Source organism: Ammodytes marinus (genome assembly GCF_949987685.1).
Source record: "Ammodytes marinus genome assembly, chromosome: 13".
Taxonomy (NCBI): domain Eukaryota; kingdom Metazoa; phylum Chordata; class Actinopteri; order Uranoscopiformes; family Ammodytidae; genus Ammodytes; species Ammodytes marinus.
Window position 1 is genome coordinate 13,880,978 of NC_137217.1, and position 21,960 is coordinate 13,902,937.

At 43.5% G+C, this 21,960-nt stretch overlaps 1 long non-coding RNA gene across 1 annotated transcript in view; it reads right to left on the reverse strand.

The window, feature by feature from the left end:
• LOC307259385 overlaps nt 1–21,960 on the reverse strand; it is a 99,212-nt gene that overhangs the window by 31,251 nt on the left and 46,001 nt on the right. The window contains exon 4 of the long non-coding RNA XR_013845155.1: nt 7,330–7,467. This is a non-coding gene — a long non-coding RNA (uncharacterized lncRNA). The remainder of the gene's footprint in view (nt 1–7,329; nt 7,468–21,960) is intronic.

Consider the following 21,960-nt stretch of genomic DNA (forward strand, 5'->3'; position numbering starts at 1 on the left):
ATGAATCGTTTTGGATTTAGGAGCAGTTTGGTACAAGGTAGCCAATGTGCAAATCGATGTAGCGAAAAAAAATCCCATACGCAAATGGGCGTGGCCTATCTCAAAAGATGCAGCTGACTTGTGGGCATCTGAGGATATAAAGTGTTTGACTGTGGGATGTTCGGTGTGGAAGTTATAGCCCCAAACGCGTTTTCTTTGCTTTTTGTGGTTTTGGTGCCCCCTATGGATGACATTCGCAAAACTGTGTTATATAGAAAGATGCAGCTCAATGTACCGAACAAGTGGATGTCAAGTTTTTGAATGTGGGATGTTCGGTGTGGAAGTTATAGCCCCACACGCGTTTTCTTTGCTGTTTGTGGTTTTGGAGCCCCCTATGGATGACATTTGCAAAACTATGTTAGATGGAAAGATGCAGCTCAACGTACCAAACAAGTGGTTGTCAAGTTTTTGAATGTGGTATGTTCGGTTTGGGAGTTATTGACCAAAAGGCAAACAAATTGCAGAGAAAGATGCTCAAGTGGATAAGGAGATGTATACTTTTTGTGTTTTTGGCGCCCCCTTTTGGTGAAATTTTCCAATTTTTTTTGAGGATGTTCATTAGAACTGTACAACCATATTTCTAAAATATTGTCTTGATACGATGTATAGTTTTGGATTTATGATCACTTACGTACAAAGTATTACAAGGAAGCTAAGCGGCAAATCTTTAAAGCGCTACCGTTTGGTCTTCCGATGGTCGTAGAAAAATTATTTGACCAACTTTTGCTCGTGGGAGTCGGTAGAGCATAATGCTTTTGGTTTCGTCCAAATCGGGCGAAAACTGTAGGAGGAGTATGTTTTGGTGACTGACACAGTTTTTGCGATGTAGCGAAAAATTTATATATACGCAAATGGGCGTGGCCTATCTCAAAAGATGCAGCTGACCTGTGGGCATCTGTGGATATAAAGTTTTTGACTGTGGGATCTTCGGTGTGGAAGTTATAGTCCCAAACGCGTTTTCTTTTGTTGTAGCGCCACCTAGTGGCCGGCATGTCTGAATTAGTTTGTCTGTGTACCAGGCACAGACCTGGATCTAGTTATGCAAGTGGCATGTCCCAAACCTTTACGGTTTGGGCTGCAGCACCAGTTTTACGCGTAGAAGAATAGAAAGAAGAAGAAATGTTCCAAATCGAAAAATGTAATCTTTAAAACGCTACCATTTGTTCTTCCGATGGTCGTAGAAAAATTATTTGACCAACTTTTGCTCGTGGGAGTCAGTAGAGCATAATGCTTTTGGTTTCGTCCAATTCGGGCGAAAACTGTAGGAGGAGTATGTTTTGGTGACTGACTCAGTTTTTGCAACGTAGCAAAAAATCTATATATACGCAAATGGGCGTGGCCTATCTCAAAAGATGCGTCTGGTTTGTGTGAATCTGTGGGTATAAAGTTTTTGACTGTTGGAGGTTCGGTGTGGGAGTTATATAAATTTTTCTCTTTTTGTAGCGCCACCTAGTGGTCGGCATGTCTGAATTTTTTTGTCTGCGTACCAGGCACGGACCTGGATAAGCCCTGCAAGTGGCATGTCCCAACCCTTTACGGTTTGGGCTGCAGCACCACTTTTACGTAAGGAATAGGAAGAATAAAAGGCCCAACAAGATCAATAGGGTTCCCTGCCCCGCAGGGCTTGGGAACCGCGTTGCTCTGCAAAACGCGGTCCCAGCCCTACTCGGGCTTGGCCCCCTAATAATCCCTACAAGAACAATAGGGTTCCCTGCCCCGCAGGGCTTGGGAACCGCGTTGCTCTGCAAAACGCGGTCCCAGCCCTACTCGGGCTTGGCCCCCTAATAAAAGGCCCAACAAAAACAATAGGGTTCCCTGCCCCGCAGGGCTTGGGAACCGCGTTGCTCTGCAAAACGCGGTCCCAGCCCTACTCGGGCTTGGCCCCCTAATAAAAAAAGCAATGAACCAATTACAGTGACTGATACAGTCACATGTTCGGTCTGTTGCCCAAAGCGGTCATATTCAAGAGTCAAGACCAACATAACTAATATCAACTCAGGCTAGGCTGGCAAGCTACTTGATCTTGTCATTAAGGGACTAGGTCCTTTCCAGACAAAATTTAACCATCAAGCAAGTATCTACCAAGATGGATTGGGGGATCATATAAACGCGGATTTTCACGGGGCTCGTTTGAACGGCTAACGAGGCTTGCAGGATGCTAACTAACTTAATGTCCAAAAATACTGTACAGTACAATGCTTGTCTAATGTTGCAAGAGTGGTTATGCCAGATGAACAGGAAAAACAAACTGTTAGATGCAATATGACATTGTCATATTAGCTATCTGATTTAGGTTCATTTTGGCTGATTCTGATTCAACAATTGCCCCCCCTGAGATTATTGTCAGGAGCCGCCACTGTTTCCACTTTATATGCCATTTCTTTATTTCCACCTTTTCACATTGTTTCCAGTGTTAACTCTAAGCTAATCAACTGCTGGCCGCAGCTGTTGACACAAAAACAACATTTGGAGCTGTTAAATTGATGAGATGAAAATTAAAGAACACAGACCAATTAAGTCAATAATACTTTCCTGATAAAGTCAAAATGCATTTCAGCCATGGGAAGACACAGGGGTGGGTAGCCCGTGAGGGAACATCAACATGTAAGGGGAACAGAGTGAGATGAAATCCATTGGAAAGAATAGGGAGGACAGCCTGATGGAAGGGCAGCAAGAGTAGGAGGGAGGAGCGGGAGAAAATACATGAAATAGAGTAAAAGGCAGCGAAAAGGAATAAGGCAGAGTGGGTGTTCATAAGCATAAGACATAGTGAGGGAAATGATGGAGCTGGCAGCAAGGAGCAAAGGGGAGTGATGAGTTTGGAGGAAGAGTTCAGCAAAGGCCTTGGATCCAATCAAAAGACTGTTTTTGATTTTTGATTTTTTTTTTCCTTTCACGTAGAATAATGTTTTCAACAGTCACTTGCCGATAGCTAAGCACCACAACCTTGGTATTTGAATGGGTATGTGTTTTTGAGGCAAAAACACTTCTTTGGGTGACCCCAGATGAACTTTGTAAGCTCACTGCAGCTGCGGGCCCGGCGAACCAAGCATTGAGGGATTAGCTAACCTTGCTTTATACTCTGCTGGCAAGTATCATTTGGACTTTTGGAGATGTGGTTTTAGAGAGAGACATGCTGATTGCTTAACATTGCTTGACATATTTGACCCCGAAAAAGTGACTGAACAGAACCAATTTTTAGTTGCAAGAATATTTCGTGAGAGGACCATCTATCAGTTAGGATTTAAGTAATAAATATTGTCTGGCTAAGTTATGCAAGGTGGACATCCCATATCCAATATGTATACTGTACTTTCATGGGTTGTAGTGCTACACAGGCTTTCTTTAACCCGAACTCAATGTTTGAAATCAATATATAATACCAATTCTATAGGGTAAGAGAAAAAGTAATTAGGGCGGAGACAAGTATTGCATTGTCTTACACAAGCCAGGAAAAGTGGTGCAAGATAGCAATATCATAGACATAGAATACTTTACTACAACAGATAATAACAGAAACTACAGCTCGGTCTACAAATAACTCCCATAAGAAATAAAATATTGATAAGAAGCGATATACTGAGTGTAAAAAAAATACACACAAAAAAAACAGGAAAGATTGAGTTCTACAAACTGCGTGAGGTCTCGGTGGAAGCAGTGTTTACTACAACTGAGCAAGGAACACATGCAAAAACAAAAGGCACGCACATACAGTACAGTATGGCCACGCTTCATTACAGGCAAATACAGAAGTGTCTCCCGAGCGCACGTGGACCCATCAAATGCACACAGGGAAACAAGCGTATAAAATCTAATCTAACATCCCTCAGAGACAAACTTATTTTTCAGAGAGGGACTATAAACACTACAGTAGCTATAGTGTTCACATTTCCTGCAAACACGTAAACATAAACAGAGTCTTCTCTAACAGACACAAGCACAAATGTAAAGTTTCTCCAAAACACAAACTTCTAAATACACCTGATGCCTATAGCAAATTCATAACAAAAACACACATGTATCAAGCTGTGCACAAACTCATGCATATATGCATAAAGGTTCTCGCTCGCTCACACGTGCAGTGCGGCTGTCTGCCTCCCACATGCAGTGCCTGTGACGCATAGGAAAAGTCATTAGACCCGCACTTCCTCTCCAAACACAAGAGAAAGAAGAAAAGGCTCCCTTACATGAAACACACAGGAAATGTGTGGGTGACTGCCTATTCGTGTGTGTGTGTGTGTGTGTGTGTGTGTGTGTGTGTGTGTGTGTGTGTGTGTGTGTGTGTGTGTGTGTGTGTGTGTGTGTGTGTGTGTGTGTGTGTGTGGACTTGCATTTCCTCTGGTCTGAAGTTCTTCCCTCAGGGCTTGTGACCAATGTCTTGTAATTGGCTGCCCTCGATTGTTTTCATTGAGTAGACTACAGCTACAATTACAGCCAATTAAAACACACTCTTAAGGGTTGGCTTGCTAAGCAGACAGAGTTGATCTTGCAGGTCCAGCATTTGTCAAATGTCTCTCGCCCTAATTTCCAGATTTAGACTTGAATGAATTATATTCAACTGGAGGGTAATCACTACTATTATGCAATGCCCAACCCTTTTTTTAACAATCTAATGGCTAGACATGGTTATTACTATATCAGCATTCATGATCACCTTAGAATACTAAAAGATACACGTATCACAATGGGAAGTAACTCTGATCTTTTCATGTGTGTGCTCTTGATCATGTTGGATGTGATTTTCAGACAACAGAATGTAAAAAAAACTATCAAAAAACACAACATCGTAACCCATGTTTGGCTTAAACCGTAAATTTTGAGTTTCACAAGTTTCATTTCCCCCTATGCAAAGGTACAAACAGTTAGAGCTTCTGCTTTTCAATGGAACTTATGGTTCCAATTGTGTAACTAATCACTTGACATAAGGGTGTGTGTGTGTGTGTGTGTGTGTGTGTGTGTGTGTGTGTGTGTGTTTGTGTTTATCTTACATGTCACCCCACAGGAGCTATCATTTTGCATATAAACCAGGCCAAACCAGGGCCTACCAGTCTTTCTGACTTTCTGTGTGTGGGTGCATGTGTATCCGCATGCTCAGTGCACATCAACAGTCTGTGGTATTGTATGTATGTTTGTATATGAATACAGTGCATATTGAGTGGGTGTATATAAATAATGATATAATGTGTGTGTGTGTGTGTGTGTGTGTGTGTGTGTGTGTGTGTGTGTGTGTGTGTGTGTGTGTGTGTGTGTGTGTGTGTGTGTGTGTGTGTGTGTGTGTGTGTGTGTGTGTGTGTGTGTGTGTGTGTGTGTGTGTGTGGGTGCTTGGGTGCTTGTCATGTTCCAAATGGGCCCAAAGTCAACTAAAATAAATGATTCACATCAGCGGTTTGTGAAAAATGAGTTGCACAAAGAATCAAGTACAAGACAAATATAAATGAAAATTGGACCTCACAGACACCCTGAAAAACAAAGATAGGAAGAAAGTGAAAGACTGAAGGAGGAAGAGGAGGGTGAATCCTGGGGTTTGGACATCTGCTAAAGCTTCAGGAAACTCAATCACTTCATGGCTGAAGGTGGAAGTCATACCTGCCTGCACTGAATCATGCCAACATAACCCCCCCCCCCCCCACACACACACACACACACACACACACACACACAACCACACTCATTAGCACACGCACACACACACACACACACACACACACACACACACACACACACAGTGCTATAAAGACAACACAGACAAGTGAAGGACAGCTTTTCTGACTTCCATGGGGAAGGGTAGCCCACCTCCGTCCATCCATCCGAACCTCCAAAGGAAACTAGCACACACTTACACCCACACACATGGCTTCATTAGGACGCTGCGTCTCATCTCTGCCTACTACCTCCGCCATGAACATCTGTCAGCTCAGCGGGATCCAAACTGCTAATAAATGTGCAAACGCACGTGTGCGCATTCACACTCACATTATCTCTATTCCTCTCTCTCGCTCCATCACACATACACACCCCCTTCAGTCAAAGTAGATGGCTACATTTGGCACCCGTCTCCATGTGTTACTGGTGCAGTACTTTATCACTGTCTGTCTTTGTACACACACCCGCACAAAAAGCAACACAGCTAAGAGGTCTCATCTCATCTCGGGTATGTTTTCTTGTGTGTGTGTGTGTGTGTGTGTGTGTGTGTGTGTGTGTGTGTGTGTGTGTGTGTGTGTGTGTGTTTTTGTTTTGAGAGAACTATCCATGTTCCTACAATAAATCGATACTGATCCTTTCGCAATGATAAACTGCATTATGTTGCAAGAGCTAAGACACCTGTTTCCCTTAACATTCCCCTGTGATGTTTATTGGCAAGTGAAACGGGAAAAGGTCTGAGCCATCAATGTTCCCCCCACAACAGAGACTAAGCCATGAAGGTGTTACTAACTGTAATCATTACATTTTTAGCTTAAGGTTGAGAATTTTACATTAGACCGTTCAACGGGGCTATAGAGGGGCTTATAATCTTTCAAATTGTTTAAGAGAATGTGTGTGTGGTGGGAGGTGATAGGGGAAATTTCATTGAAAAGTGTTCACCAACTAGACAGATTGATAAAATGTTAAGGTAGTTCTAAAAGAGTGAAATGTTCCAAACTTTTGAAACTGTCTTACACTTTCAACATTCATTTAGATAAAGCCACTTGAGGGTGCTCTCAAACTTTGGCAAAAAGTTTAGCCTTCTTCACTTTCACGTTCAGACTTGTTTATTTGTGTCTTCATGAAATGAACAGGTTAACAGTTCATGTCTCTGACTGTAAACAACCTACACACAAGTTGTGTGACATTAATACCTGGAACTCTGAGAACTATTCCAGCTAAAATGTCAGTGTCAGTTATGGGAAAAGTGCACATAGTTGTGTGAATTATGAAGGAGGGGGGGGGGACTCAGAGCAAATTGCAACAGAGCGCTATATCTCTGTTGCAATTCTCCTGCTGTGAGTTGCTTTGAATAGTTTTGTTCCAACACTCCAATATGCAATGTGTTTTCCACCTACTTTACATCTCGTGTTGGGTTCCAGTAACATACAAACATCCTCACATTTAATTAAACCGGCGTTATTATGTTTTACGGCATTTCCCTAAAACACTGTTAAATTGCATGTTTATTCATAATTTCTGTATGTTTTATGCATTCACTTTTACTATCTAATTGCATCATAAATACAGGGAACGCAGTAGCTGTAATTTAAGAGGTTATTAGTGTATATTGCCGGGGAATGAAAACACTTTAGCTTAGTGCCTTACCTTGGCAATCCAATTCCCCTGTACATTCTCATTGTATAGGGTCTGGAGTCAATGAGGATTCCTCCAGTGTTAATTAAAGTGTCTGTCTTGAAGAGAATTAAGGTCGTGATCTCCCAGACCTCACCACTCCCACACTCCCTGAGAAGAAAGGAGAGAAGAAAGGAGCCTTAATGAAGGAATAAAAGGATGAAATAACTTAATGAACCGCCTAACGAGGCCTGTGGCCGTTTAATAAGGGCTTATTATAGCTTAATTAGAGCAATAATCTGGCTTGTTTGGAGTCACTCAGTGTTGACTCGTGGCTGATTGTGTTTTTATGGCATCTGAATAAACAAGGGAGCATTGTCACTCCAAAAGACGAAAGACAAGTTAAACAGTGTGTGTGTGTGTGTGTGTGTGTGTGTGTGTGTGTGTGTGTGTGTGTGTGTGTGTGTGTGTGTGTGTGTGTGTGTGTGTGTGTGTGTGTGTGTGTGTGTGTGTGTGTGTGTGTGTGGTGCCACAAAGAGAGATTCCAAAATAATTAGGTGAAAGCCTATCACACAGAGGCCCTGCAGTCATCATCTGAAGTTTGATCCACTAATTTAATTCAGCGCTCAATACAAATGTAGGCAATAAGCGTGTTGCTCCGTGGATGTTAAGGCAGTCACTTTTGTCCATATTTAATGGTCAAATGTTTAAATTGTTTTTACAACTCAAAGCACCAGATAGATCCTTTAACTTTCCGCTTATTACATAAATACTCACTAATTAACTGAGACATTGCATAGCCCTGTGACTATAAGAAACTGCTGCTGCTTTAAGATCGTTTGTTTTGTAGATCTGATACAAGGAAGTCATGGAGCTTGACAAATGAGTCACATGGTTTGTATAACGCTAATGATTCAGCCGGGAGACTCCTGTTCTCATTGATTCAAAACACAATACACAATGTTTCCTCTATAGACATCGGCGTGTGAGTCACGTGAGTCAGAGACCAAGCTGCAGTGCTGCCTGAGGGGAGGGGGGAGGGGGGGGGGCAGAGTGAAAGATAGCACCGGAGGCTTCAGATTGTTTATTATTCAGACAGTGATGTCACCAGCCCTTAGAGGACTGACTCAAGCTCACAGCATGTTGTATCCAACCTGTATGTTCATGCAGAGCGGCTTCCATTACACAGCTCTCCGCTCTGTCTCCGTGAGAGATTCATTTTATATCAGTGATTCAGATTGTTAAATGCCCACAGGCCCTTGTATGGAGGTTGGCAATATCCATTTGTTCCAACAAATGAAAGGAGTTACTCATTCTTCTTCCCGATCATGTGAGAAGCCAACCAGATGACCCTGCTAAGTGATTCTATGAACTTTTCAAAAGTACCTAGCCACAAAGCTAACCAGTCTGATTCAATATTTTGAATGAAGTCGGCGTTTTAAATACTGATCAAGTACCAAAGTATGTTAATGTTCATGAAAGAAGTGTGGAACCTTCTTAGAGCTATGTACAGTAGGCCTACAGTTTTCTTGAAGGCAGCGCCTAGTGGCTATTAGAGGAATGGCAGTTCAAAATAAGAAATGATCCAATCGCAGTGTTTGGCCAATCGCGGCCTTCGTTGCAGTGGTCGCGGGTTCGAATCCGACCCGTGGACCTTTACTGCAGGTCATCCCCCCCTCTCTCTCTGTCTCCCCATTTCAACTCTGTACTGTCTAATAAAGCTTGAAAATGCCAAAAAATAATCTTTAGAAAAGTGACGGATATATTTAGTCAGTGCAGTGGCAGCAATATGCGTGTGTACACACTCTCACACACACCTCACACTGACACATTAACTGATGCATATTGCCACAGCGAGATTTAAGATGACATCACCTGCTGTAGCCTTCAGCTCTCTGTGAAAACACACTGCTTTGCTATTGCTGTGTGTGCGCACATGCAACAGTGTGTCCGTGTCATTTTGTGGGCATATGGCTGTTTTTTTACCCTCTGTGGCCCATCATCTAACCAGAAATACTCACACTTTCTCTCTTTCTCTCCCCTTAGCAAACCGCTGACAGCAAACAAACACACACCTCTCTAATGCTGTGGTCATCATTTCCCACCCTGCTGTCACTTTTAGGGTGCTGATCCACCACGAGGAGTTCTACTACTACACAGCCATTTCAATCAGTTAGCTTTTACCTCAGCCAGTATAGGATTAAATCCATTTTGCCTCTAGCACCTTTTGGTTTTAGTTTGACACAGCTGAAAAAATTCCCTCAAGCACTACTGGTGGATGACTCCCCGCTTCAAGGTTTCGCTAAGTTACCTCCTGGAATCAAAACCATTTGGAGGGTGTAGGCTTAGTACTGAGGGGTTGAGATCCAAACAAGATGGCTTTTAGTTTTTTTTTTAACCTTGAGCTCTCCAATGCGGTTATGATTTGTCAAATGCTTTCAACCTTCTCATCATTTTCCCCATTTTTATTTCAGTTTCAAGTGTTAAACTATGTGCTCCCAAAGTCTGGGAATTATGTCATATAGCCCAGAGGACAGACTGAAGTCACACTCCAGAGAGTCATTAACCGAGGTTCAAACATCGCAGAGTAGAGATACATTTGGAACTCTGCACGTATAGATGTGTATAAAAGCATTTCACGAGGAATGGCTAGAACGCTTACAGACACAGTTCATGGACCGTGTGTGTGTCTGTCAAAAATGTGGTGCTTCAATTCCCCTCCCCCGCCCCCCCATTTATTATACACAATGCCAAACAGCTGACGATTCCTGCAGGAAAAAAAAAAAAGGCCCAACCGTTTTCCATTGTTGTCATACATTTCCCCTCTACTAGACTCATGTCAATTTTATGTCGGGAGGATTTAGGGACGCCAGTTATTGTTCTGCGGCATTGGGGATGATGTCGACTCTTTTTCCTACAGGGCCCTTTTTCTGTGTGAGATGTAGACAGCAAAAAGCAGCAGCTGACAATTCCCGCAAAGATGCCAACACATCACATCATCTACAAAACTACTTCCCTGCTCTGTCAGTTGTACCCTGGAGAGTTAAGGGGAAGGAAAAAAGGGAGAAAAAAAAGAAAGAAAAAAGGCATGATGTCATCTTTCCAGCAGGTCTTTAAATCTCAGAGTTAATATGCTAGTGCGCTGGGCTATGGAGGATGATGATGGTGGTGGTGGTGCAAAGTGGTGGTGTGGATGCTGATGGTGGTCACTATGGCGATGACAACGATGATGCAATCTTCCCTTAAAGCTTTTTTCCCCTTTTAGTCTTACAACCGTGAGCAGTTCACCACAACAAGTTCTCATCAGCTGATTTACCTCCTTTAATCTAAAAAAGGAACAACCTGGTTGAATGGAGAAGGAACTATACAACTCCTAATGTCCCCAGTAATGTATCTATTAATATTAATATCATGAATGTGCCATAAAGTGTAGGGGGAATTACATTTACTTTGAATTTTTTAACGTGATGTGCTGGTCCTACACTTTTCACCAAGCAAAGATAATAGGCCTATCCTCTAATGACATTAAATATAAATACACTCAAAAAGTAAAATTAATGTTACCTGAATGCGCAAAAATGTTAGTCGATTGGAAATATGATGAGATGCCATTATTTTTGCTCTGCGATGTACACGCAAATGGCCCAACACCTTACTATGTGTCCCATTAAGTGCTGCCTGAACAGCTTCAATACATCTTGGCATTGATTGGCCAAGTCTCTGGAACTACTGGAAGAATGTAACGGCGTTCTTCCAAAATATATTCCTTCATTTAATATTTTGATGATGGTGATGTATAGAGCGCTGTTTTACACATCAGCCCAAAATCTCCCATCTGAGCCCAACCCATATGATTCCCAACATTGTCCTAGTCATCAAAGCATTCAGTGACCCCCTAGTGCCCTGTGAATGGGGGACTTGGCATTCTGGAAGAGAAGCAGTCCCATCAGGATAGACACATGACATCATAGAATAAAGGTGATCACTCAGATTATATATTGATTTGCAGTGACACTTCTCTCTATGGGGACACGTAGGCACAAAGCATACCAGCAAAATGCCCCCCAGAGCATAACAGAGCCTCCAGTTTCTCTCACTGTAGGGGTCAAGAATTCAGGCCTGTAGCGCTTTCTTGGAGTACACGACACATGCACTCGCACAGTTGTCAGGAACATGATGAATGATAACCTGATAATCTCAACATGTCACTTTTTACCATATCTCTGTGTGAATCAATGCCTATGGTTACTGAACAACTGAACAGCTAAATGCACATATAAAGTATATGTACTGTATATACAGTATACTGTACCATTTTATATGTCCCTACTCAGCACTGATAAGACACTGTGCTCACTGTTTGAACTCTCGTCAAAAGCAATTACTTTGGCATGTTCGTGTTTCCTTCATGAGGTAATAACTGTATATCACCATGAACCAATGCCCCAGACAAACTGTAGCCACCATTGTTTCCATTGTTTTCAATCTTTCTTAATTTGCACATATTTCCAAGATTCCCCTGCTATTTTCCTGTTCCACCCCTGTGTGTTACTATAAACTATAAATGATGTCACTCTGCCACTGGGCTTCTTGCTCATTATGGCTTAACTGATAACACATGTGGAGCATCCTAACTGTTAAAACATTCCAACAATAAACAGCTGACTATGCCAGAGCGTTTAAAGGGCTAGCGCACGCGAAAATCAATGTGAAGCCAAGAAATCAATTTATTTGGTCGCGACGTAGAAAAGCACATCAATACAGGCCAGAATGTCAACATTACTTTCATACTGTAAAGCAGGGGTTCTCAACCTTCTGCAAGCTGCCCCCCCCCCCCCCCCCCCCCCCAAAGCTGGGTCATTGCAGTTGCCCCCCCCCCCCCGCCCCTGACACACACCATGATAGATAGATAGATAGATAGATAGATAGATAGATAGATAGATAGATAGATAGATAGATAGATAGATAGATAGATAGATAGATAGATAGATAGATAGATAGATAGATAGATAGATAGATAGATAGATAGATAGATAGATAGATAGATAGATAGATAGATGTGTGTGTGTGTGGCTATGTTGAAAGACTAGTATTGGGGGCTAGGCTAATCAATCGTTGAATTAAAGTTTAATACAAGTAAAATAACGATTTTGCTGGGAATGCAGATTTTATTTGCAGACTTAATGATTGTAGTTAGTCAGTGAGTGAATGTGTGTGTGTGTGTGTGTGTGTGTGTGTGTGTGTGTGTGTGTGTGTGTGTGTGTGTGTGTGTGTGTCCGCTTCCGGGTGTAGCTGCGAGCCGCAGGTTTGGCGTCTCTGCCAAGTAGCGAGTTACAAACTGCTCTAAACTAAGCCCACACACCCGTCGTAATTGCCGCCGTAAACGCAAATAGATGCAAAATGCTCCAGAAGACGATCCTGATAATGTGTCTACTGTCAGCGATCAAAACAGCGCATAAGCAAGCCTTAACGAGCGGTAGGATCTACAAACAGAAGTGGCGCGGCTATGACCCGACTCCGGAGCTACACCTGTCGGGAGAGGAGCTTCAATCTGTGGATTTTACTACCGACAACAAACTGACAAATGAACAATGGATTACTTTCCAGATCAAGGAGAGGGCCTTCAGACAAACACTGGATACAAAACATCTCCACGAGAAGAACCAGTACAAATGTTCGGCGGACCCAGCTAAGTGGTTTAAATTAATATCTCTTCTAAATGGTGTTTATTTTCGGAATGGGATATTCTCTGCCGAGAGCCGTAGTGGGAGGCCGTACGGACTGCCCTTTCTGAAATTCACCTGTAGAGTATTAAAAAAGCTACCGCTGGTTAAATCCTGCCCATCGGACGCGTCTACCGAGGCCCTGTGCCCGTGGATTGAAGCGCAATTGCGCTTTCTGAGAGACGTAATACAACCGCAATTCGGACATCGGAACTCTCGTGCAACAAAGATAACCCGTGACAAATTGGCTTATTTGTGGCAACATCGCAGAAAGAAAGCCATTCAAATCATACTGAATAACAGCGAGTATCCTCTGACACCACCTTGCCCCAGTAACACTCAAGATGTGCAGGCATATTATCATAATAAATGTGAAGGCAGTACCTCAATAGACGACGCCCCTCTGCTTCCACCATGGGCCGACTCACTTCTCTCACCAGAGCCAGAGTTTCCTCCAGTATCCTCTCCTTTCACAGAGGATGAAGTGCGAAATGTCCTAGCCAGGTTGCCAAACAATAAGTCCAGTGGTAGTGATGGGGTCACTTATGAAATGTTAAAGCTAACAAGCGTGAAAGAAAAATTGCTGCCAATCTTCAACACTTGTCTCACTAACAGGCGCGTGCCCGAGTCATGGAAGGGAGCGCTAATCCACAGAATACCCAAAAAAGATAATATTCCAAATGACCCCACCACTTGGAGAGACATTTCTCTCCTACCTACGATCTACAAACTGTTTATGAAATGCATTCTTGGGCGCATACTACCATGGCTGGTGGACGCAAACATGATGTCCACTAAACAAAAGGCATATATAGAAAGGCAAGGCATGAATGAACATGTATTCTGTCTAAAAACTGCCATAGATGACTTTAAACACGAAAGTGCAAAGTTTTATTCAGTGTTTCTCGATTTCCGTGACGCATTTGGCACACTCCCTCATAATATCATGTTAAGAGCTCTGGAGGAAATACATCTCCCTCAATGTTACATCGACATCGTTAAAGATGTGTACCAAGGCTCTTTCGTTCAGGTCATCTGCGGAGCCGAGCTCACTGAACACATTCCACTGCGCATCGGGATCAAGACGGGCTGCCCGTGGAGCGCAGTTAACTTCATTCTGTCAATCAATAGGTGGATAGAGTGGATGTGCCAAAGCGCTCCACCTGGAACCATCTCCCCAAATCCTGTACAAGCTTTTGCCGACGATGTGCAAATGGCATCCCGCCAGGAAAAGGTTGTGCAGGACATGTTGCACAAGACTGATGCCTTCCTTCGGTGGTCGGGCCTGGAGGTCAAGGAGTCCAAGTGCGCGACGTTCTTTGAAAGGAGGAGCGGCGGGAATAGGTGGTATCGGTCGAAGCTAGACCGCGACCCCCAATTCAAAATCAACAATAAAACCATTCGAGTCTATTCCCGAAATGAAACATATGCATACTTGGGACACAAATTTAATGTAGCTGGCGACTGGGACCAACAAGTGCAAGAAATAATATCCGATTATACTTCAAGGTTACATAAAATTGACACATCTCCTTTGCCGCTTACAATGAAACTGGATGCCATTGGGCAAATTGCCTTATCAAAGGTTCACCACTTCTTTGCCAATGTTCACTTAACACGTAAAACACTGCAAGACTTAAACAATAAAACGGTTCAGATAGTTAGAGGCTGGAGTGGCCTAAACACCCACACAACTCGGGACGTCATCCACCACAGTAGGCACGAGGGGGGCTTGGGAGTACCCGATTTTGAGTGGGTCTACATCGCCACCAGGTTGGCACATTTATTAAATATGCTGAACAACGATGATCCCTCTGTCAGGAAAATGGCCCGTGCATCGCTATTATTAGACCTTAAGAAGCGCAAAGTCCCTCTCGCCTCCGAATCTGAGCCGAACTTTCTGGGATTCAGAAGGAAACCGAATGGCAAACTGGACACTCGCGCCATCGGGTTCGGTGTCAGGTCTGACTGGCCGGATCTTAACGACCTCTGTAGTTGGACTGGTATCGTTCTGCGTTGGACACATAATGGAAAGAATGTAGCCCCATCCGAATCATTGGTTACTAGTGGGGACATCGCCGTCACTGCCACCTTGGTGGAAGACGGAGTCGAGTTCACACTCCCACCCACTAACTGTCGCGCAGCCCTGCTGGCAATAAAACACAGACAACGCCAAAAACACTGGACGGGACTAAGACTACAAGGCAAACTAGCCTGCTTGCCTTCTGCTGACCATTCTGTGTCCCACATCATCTTCAATAATGCATCCATTGATGAGGACATACAAACGTTTGCCATCAAAGCCAGATTGCAGGTTCTACCGTCCCAGCTGAACCTGTCAATCTGGTACCCACACACCCACACATCATTATGTATTCATCATGGACAAGAACAGTTCACTGAGACAATGTCACATATATTAAATGGCTGCTACTTTTATAAAAGCCTTTATATAGCCAGGCATGACAGGATTGTGAACTTGATTGTACAAAGCTTACCACCTATACTTTCACCAACATCCTCCACCCATGTCAATTGCTTTGTTAGACCTCATATGTTCTCTTTGTGTGAAGCTGAAATGTCTGTGTTTACTGATCTAAGTGCCACCAGGCCTGACATTTTGATAATAGATGAGCACCGTAGAAAAGTGCACATCCTGGAGGTAGCCTGCACCTTTGACTCAAGTTTAGAGGAGGCTTATTTAACTAAGCTGGTGAAATATTACCCTCTAGTACAGACAATTAACTCCATGGGCTACAACTGTCATTTACTTGTGTTCATTTTTGGCAGTCTAGGCCATGTGCATAGGCTTGTCACTAGTGGTCTTAGGATTGTCGGCCTTACAAAAACAAGCGCAAAACAGCTTGCCAAATACTGCTCAGTGTCCTCCATCATTGGCAGTCGCCATATTTGGAGGAGAAGGTGTTGTGTGTACCCATAATATCAGCTGTTTGACTGGCATTGGCCACGTTTCAGAGTTGTGTCGGAGAAAACTTTGCATCTATGACATTTGTGTCCTTATGTATATTATTATTAATTGTGGGCGCAAATAAAGTACTAAAAATGTGTGTGTGTGTGTGTGTGTGTGTGTGTGTGTGTGTGTGTGTGTGTGTCTAAGTCACGTGTGTGTTGCAACACAGTTATGGGTACCTAGAAAGCCCACTGAGGCAAATTGCTATTTGTGATATTGGGCTGTATGAATAAATCTGATTTACTTTGATTTGATTTAGAAGTTAAAATGTAGTAGCTATGGTAGTATAGTCTTTAAAAAGACTGTTTGTGGGATTAGTCTTTAAAAAGACTGTTTTGGTTTTGAAGTAGGCAAGTAAATCGATATCAAGATTGATAACAGATAGACTAGTGAGAGCTGGCACAAGCGAACTTGGCAAGAAACTGGAGTGACAGGAGCAATGTGAGTGAAATGCAGTTCAATTTATTTGCTGTGGGAGTGAGTGAAGAAACAGGGTGGGAACAGCAGCGGACATGCGCATGCGCAATTCATTTGCAGCCTGGACGCGGACTAGGCTAGTGTGTATTTCCTCTCTGTTCTGAGACTGCTGCGGGAGGCTACTGAGAGACTAACCGCCTGTAATAGGCCTTTCACACCAAAATGAACCAAGAGTCAGTTCCAGGCTGGTGTTGGGGTCAGTTCAAAACTGGTTACAGCCTTATCCCAGTTATGAACCGGTTGGTTTCACATCGACCGGAGACAGCCATGGAGCCGGCAAGAGAGCAACGTCATGACGTCACTGTAAACGTGTGTGTACGTCACCTGACGCCGCTGCTCTTGTGGCTAACGCTAAAGCTACCGCTAGCTTTAAGCACAACAACAGCGGCGATTACGTCTTATTTTTACACTTGTTGGCTCTCGCTTTGCTTTCTTAAGCAAACAGGACCCATACAGCGTATTCTCGCCGGTCAATGTGATCGCTACGTTCGGTAATTATGTTATGTTTACGTCTCGTAGTAGCGGTGTTTTTAAATATGGCGGGCATGAGGTTTGAGTTGCTCTGGTTGGTCAGGATAATCCCTCCCCCAGCCGCTGGCGCAAGCAGTTCTTATCAAACCCTGCTCAATCCTGGGGTATGAGTTCCCCCGGTTTTTACGGCCCGGAGCAGGCTATCTGGCGGTGTGAAACCAAAACACTGGCTCTAACTCCGAACAAGCCCAGAACTAGCGCCGATTTTGCGGCGGTGTGAAAGGCCTATAATAGGCCTTTCACACCAAAATGAACCAAGAGTCAGTTCCAGGCTGGTGTTGGGGTCAGTTCAAAACTGGTTACAGCCTTATCCCAGTTATGAACCGGTCGGTTTCACATCGACCGGAGACAGCCATGGAGCCGGCAAGAGAGCAACGTCATGACGTCACTGTAAACGTGTGTGTACGTCGCCCGACGTCGCTGCTCTTGTGGCTAACGCTAAAGCTACCGCTAGCTTTAAGCACAACAACAGCGGCAAATACGTCTTATTTTTACACGTGTTAGCTCTCGCTTTGCTTTCTTAACCAAACAGGACCCATACAGCGTATTCTCGCCGTTCAATTTGATCGCTACGTTCGGTAATTATGTTATGTTTACGTCTCGTAGTAGCGGTGTTTTTAAACATGGCGGGCATGAGGTTTTGGTTGGTCTGGTTGGTCAGGATAATTCCTCCCCCGTCTGCTGGCGCAAGCAGTTCACTTCAAACCCTGCTCAATCCTGGGGTATGAGTTGAACCGGTTTTTACGGCCCGGAGCAGGCTTTCTGGCGGTGTGAAACCAAAACACTGGCTCTAACTCCGAACTAGCCCAGAACTAGCGCCGATTTTGCGGCGATGTGAAAGGCCTATTTGTGCTCTTGGATGGGCAGGGGCTCACGGCAGCACCCGCTGCTCGTTGAGCACAGTAGAGTGATACGTGCTTTCAAGTCAGAGTCTCCAAACACCACAGAAGTTTACAATAACACCATTTAAAGTCTGTAGATTTGTCGCTAGTCGCTTTTGACAAAAAAAAAAGTCGCCCGGAGGATTTGGAAAGTGGTCAGATTTAGCTCAAAATGCTACCTGCGATTAATGTGCTGCGCAGCCTGAACGCGGAGTTGTGTGTGTCTCCTCTCTGCTCTGACTGCAGGCTGAGACTGCTGCGGGAGGCTACTGAGAGACTAACCGCCCGTGAGTGCTCGTGAATGGGCAGCGGCTCACGGCAGCAGCCGCTGACAATTTTTTTTTTTTTTTAAGATTTTTTTTTTATTTATTTTTTCCCCATCCCGTAGCGTAGCCTCCTCGCGCAGGACTCGGTGACAGAGCTGCGAGACAGCTCTTATTTAGCTGTTCTCGTAGCTTGTTCTCGACACATCACCCGGGCCGAACTTTCTTCTCGCAGCTTGTCCGAGAACTATTGTGTTGGTATTGGTCAGTCTGAAATCAATGAGGAAAGCGAAGTGAAATCAGCTGGCGCTACTGAGTCAATTACCATGGTAACAATGCGCCGCGGTGAGGAGTTCGGCAGTTGAGTTCTCGTGAAGTATGTAATGTCAGACCAGAAAGAACTTCTCGCAGCTCTGTCACCGAGAACTTTGTTCTTTCTTCTCGCGGAGTATGTAACAGCGTTTAGACTCACACTTTAAGAGTTAGAAGGCTTCTTTTGCTGTGTTTGTTTCCACTAGTTTCACTTGTTTTCATCAAATCTCTCCCATTTCCTAAACTTTCCCAGTTACACCCTTTTGAGTTAAACTATATCTAGTTTTACACAGGGCATGATGTCATTCTGCCTGCGGGGCTTTCCCACATTAATGGCTCAGCTGATAACACATGTGGTGGAGAACTGTTTAAACACATGGGTGTGTAGCAGTTTTAAACTCCTAACCCGTATCAACCTTCCCTGAGAAAAAACACAGTGAGGAGGGGCTTTGGCAAAACATTTTCTAAAAAAAGGTCCCTTTTTTCCCCACCAGCAACCATCAGCTTTAAAGCTCATCTAGACTGCTGTGATTACCTTGGCTGAATACAGTAACCCAGCCCATGTTGTTGCAGGCAGGTTACAGCTGTGCCTCACTCAATAAAAACTCCAAAAATCATTTCAAAGCCATTCCGTCTACCTTGCTGAGTTACAGAACTACAAGCTGGACTGCAATACTCCTCTACAGGAGCCATGGGGCCATTTAAAAAATGGTCGAGCTGAGTGAAGCTGTTGAATTCCACATTCCGAGTGGTCCCCGAGAGTTGTATGACATCAGTGTAGGTTTATGGTTGCACACTCGTTCCACACTGCTATACAGTCCAAAGGCTACTCCAGCAACAACACAGTGAAAAGTCAGATGCTCTCACTGATTTTGGGATAAAATCTTGACACGCCAAGCTGGTATTTACGGCATGTGCAGCACACTGCTAGCCTATTCCTATGCACTGTCAAACACTGCAGCAAGAAGAAAAGTCTGGTGTGGTAGTGAGTAATTATATTGAATCAGCTATACTAAAAACAATCTAAACTAATCCATCGTCTAGCAGTATGTTGGGGGGAGGGAATGACACTGAAATAAACTGTGCGTCCCGGCGGGGCACTCACAGGATAAACTGAGCTGATATGGACCCTTGAGAGGAAGTCGGACTTGTTTATGAAGGATGTGACATCATTGGGCTTGGATTAGACAATGACCTCATGCTGACAAAATAATGGCGGAGAGAGAGAGAGAAAGAGAGAGAGAGAGCATGTTTAAGTTCAATTGAACAGATGAAAAGTCAACGAGTGCATGCCTATTTAAAACCTCAAAGTGGAGTGTTTAAGAGATTTTGCAGATGGCTGCAAAGCGGCATTGGCTAATCTGAATAGAAGTATGTAAGAACAATGGTCTCTCTCTTAATTTGCTCTTCTTAAACAAATATCCAATGTAAATACACAGACCAAATTTTTCTCACTTGAAAAGAATATAAGAAATTAATTTAACCATATTGCTGGTGCACTGCTATGCTGTGTAGTCTCAAATGGACGCCTACATGGAGTTGGAGGATGGATTAGGCTATATGACACAAGGACAGACAAGTATCTGTTTTCTCAGCAAATATTATACACTGCAATGCATAAATGGTACAGGACATCACTGTGCGATACTGCACAAAATATGTGTGTGTGTCGAAAGCTTCAGATCCTATGTTACTTTTCAGATTGACTAGAGATAATGAGCACGAGCGATGGAAAAGATGGAAATATATTCTATTCAAATTTTCCGAGCATGAATAAGACGTGGTGAGGAATTTCAATGAATGTCTATGCAGAACATTTTAATTTGCTCGGACAACCCTGACTCCTGTGGGATTTGGAAAAACAAGACTTTCTGGTTAAGGAAAATGTATTAAAAGATAAGCAACCTATTTTTTTTATCTGTATTGTACAAGCCTTTTTTGTGCTTTCTGCTTTCCAAGCCTTATTCACTCACACAAGGGAACATTACAACTTTCCAAAACAACATTCTGTTGCTCTGCACTTTCTATAAACTGCACTGTGACGACCTCTAATCGTCCCGGGGATTGGGACAGCGTGATTGAAAAAATAAAAAATCCTTCATGCCAAAAAAATGACTGGAGGGTTTTTTTTGGGAGGGTCTCTGGTTGGACCTCCCAAGAGCGGAGCTGGACTCAAGCCCAAAAAACAAAGCTCGCTGCTGGGTTAAGGATGTTAGAATATGCCCCCGGATTATGGAGAGCCAGAGAGCCAGAACAAGCCCCGGGACAGTGGTGGAAAACTAATACTGATTTTGGCTAAAGAGAGGATATTGGCTTGTGTGAGAGACAGCTCAGCGTTGTTTGGATAATGGACAGTATTCAGGGAATCAAAATAACGGATTTAACAGGAGTTTGCTGTGTGCCAATAGTTAGTTTATAGTGAACACAGCTGTTTTCCTGCATTTATCCATAAGTGGAAGGCTATCATAATTAGATATTAGCACCGCTGGTAAAATTAAAAAGAAGTGTGCTACCCAGTGTTTTTTAAATCAGGGATTATAATGTGTGACTGGCACAACCTTAACATAAAGTGCAGATTGTGTAAAGAAATGCCATGTTTTTGTGGAAGATTTACGCGCCCCACACACATCCTACCTCTACTGCGCGTCTACCTCGCGTCTGCGTCTGACTTTTGGTCACAGACTGTGAAATCAACGTAGAGCGAGCACACATCCAACCTCAGACGCACTGCTGAGGCGCGTCGGAGGCACGTCTGCAGCGCCGCTCCCCTTCACCTCAGGAGGCTCGCCTATTTTTTTCTGAGAGCAGCGCGTCTCTCTCGCGTCTCTGTGCTTTAACTGATAGAGAAATACTCTGTTGACAGTCATACCAGCAGCATTCACTCTAGTTACACGTTTACCCGGTGTGTTTATTTCAAAATAAAACATCCCTCAGTCGTATACGCGAATAATCCCTTTATTTCACGATTTAATTGTGCAATCAAAATCCGAGGGATTTAAAACCTAATTTTCAATTAGTTCTGGCATTTCATTTTTGGATAAATGACACATATAGAGATCCAATATAGTGAAGAAATAAAAAAGATCATGATGAGCGCAACAGTTTTCCGTTGCTCTATCTGTGTCTACGGCCTTCTTCTTCCCCGACCACACCCCCCTCTCTCTCTCCCGTATAAATCAGTAAAGTGATTTTTGAAATACTCTGTTGAGAGTCATATTGACTTCATACTGGCAGCTTTCGCTGTAATTTCACCATTTCCTGGTGTGTCCCCTTCAAAATAAAACTTCCAACAAGCGAAAATATGGCAAAAAAAAAAGAAAAAAAATGGCAATGGGGCGCACGGATTACTGTCCAGACTCAATATAAATCATATGCATCATAGATGACATGAAATAACTTCATTTTTAATGGGAATTATCTATGAAAACTCTATGTAGAAAGATAGGGCTTTTAGAAGCAGCGCTGCAGCAGCAGCTGCTGAGACGTTGCATGTGTGTCCGAGAAAA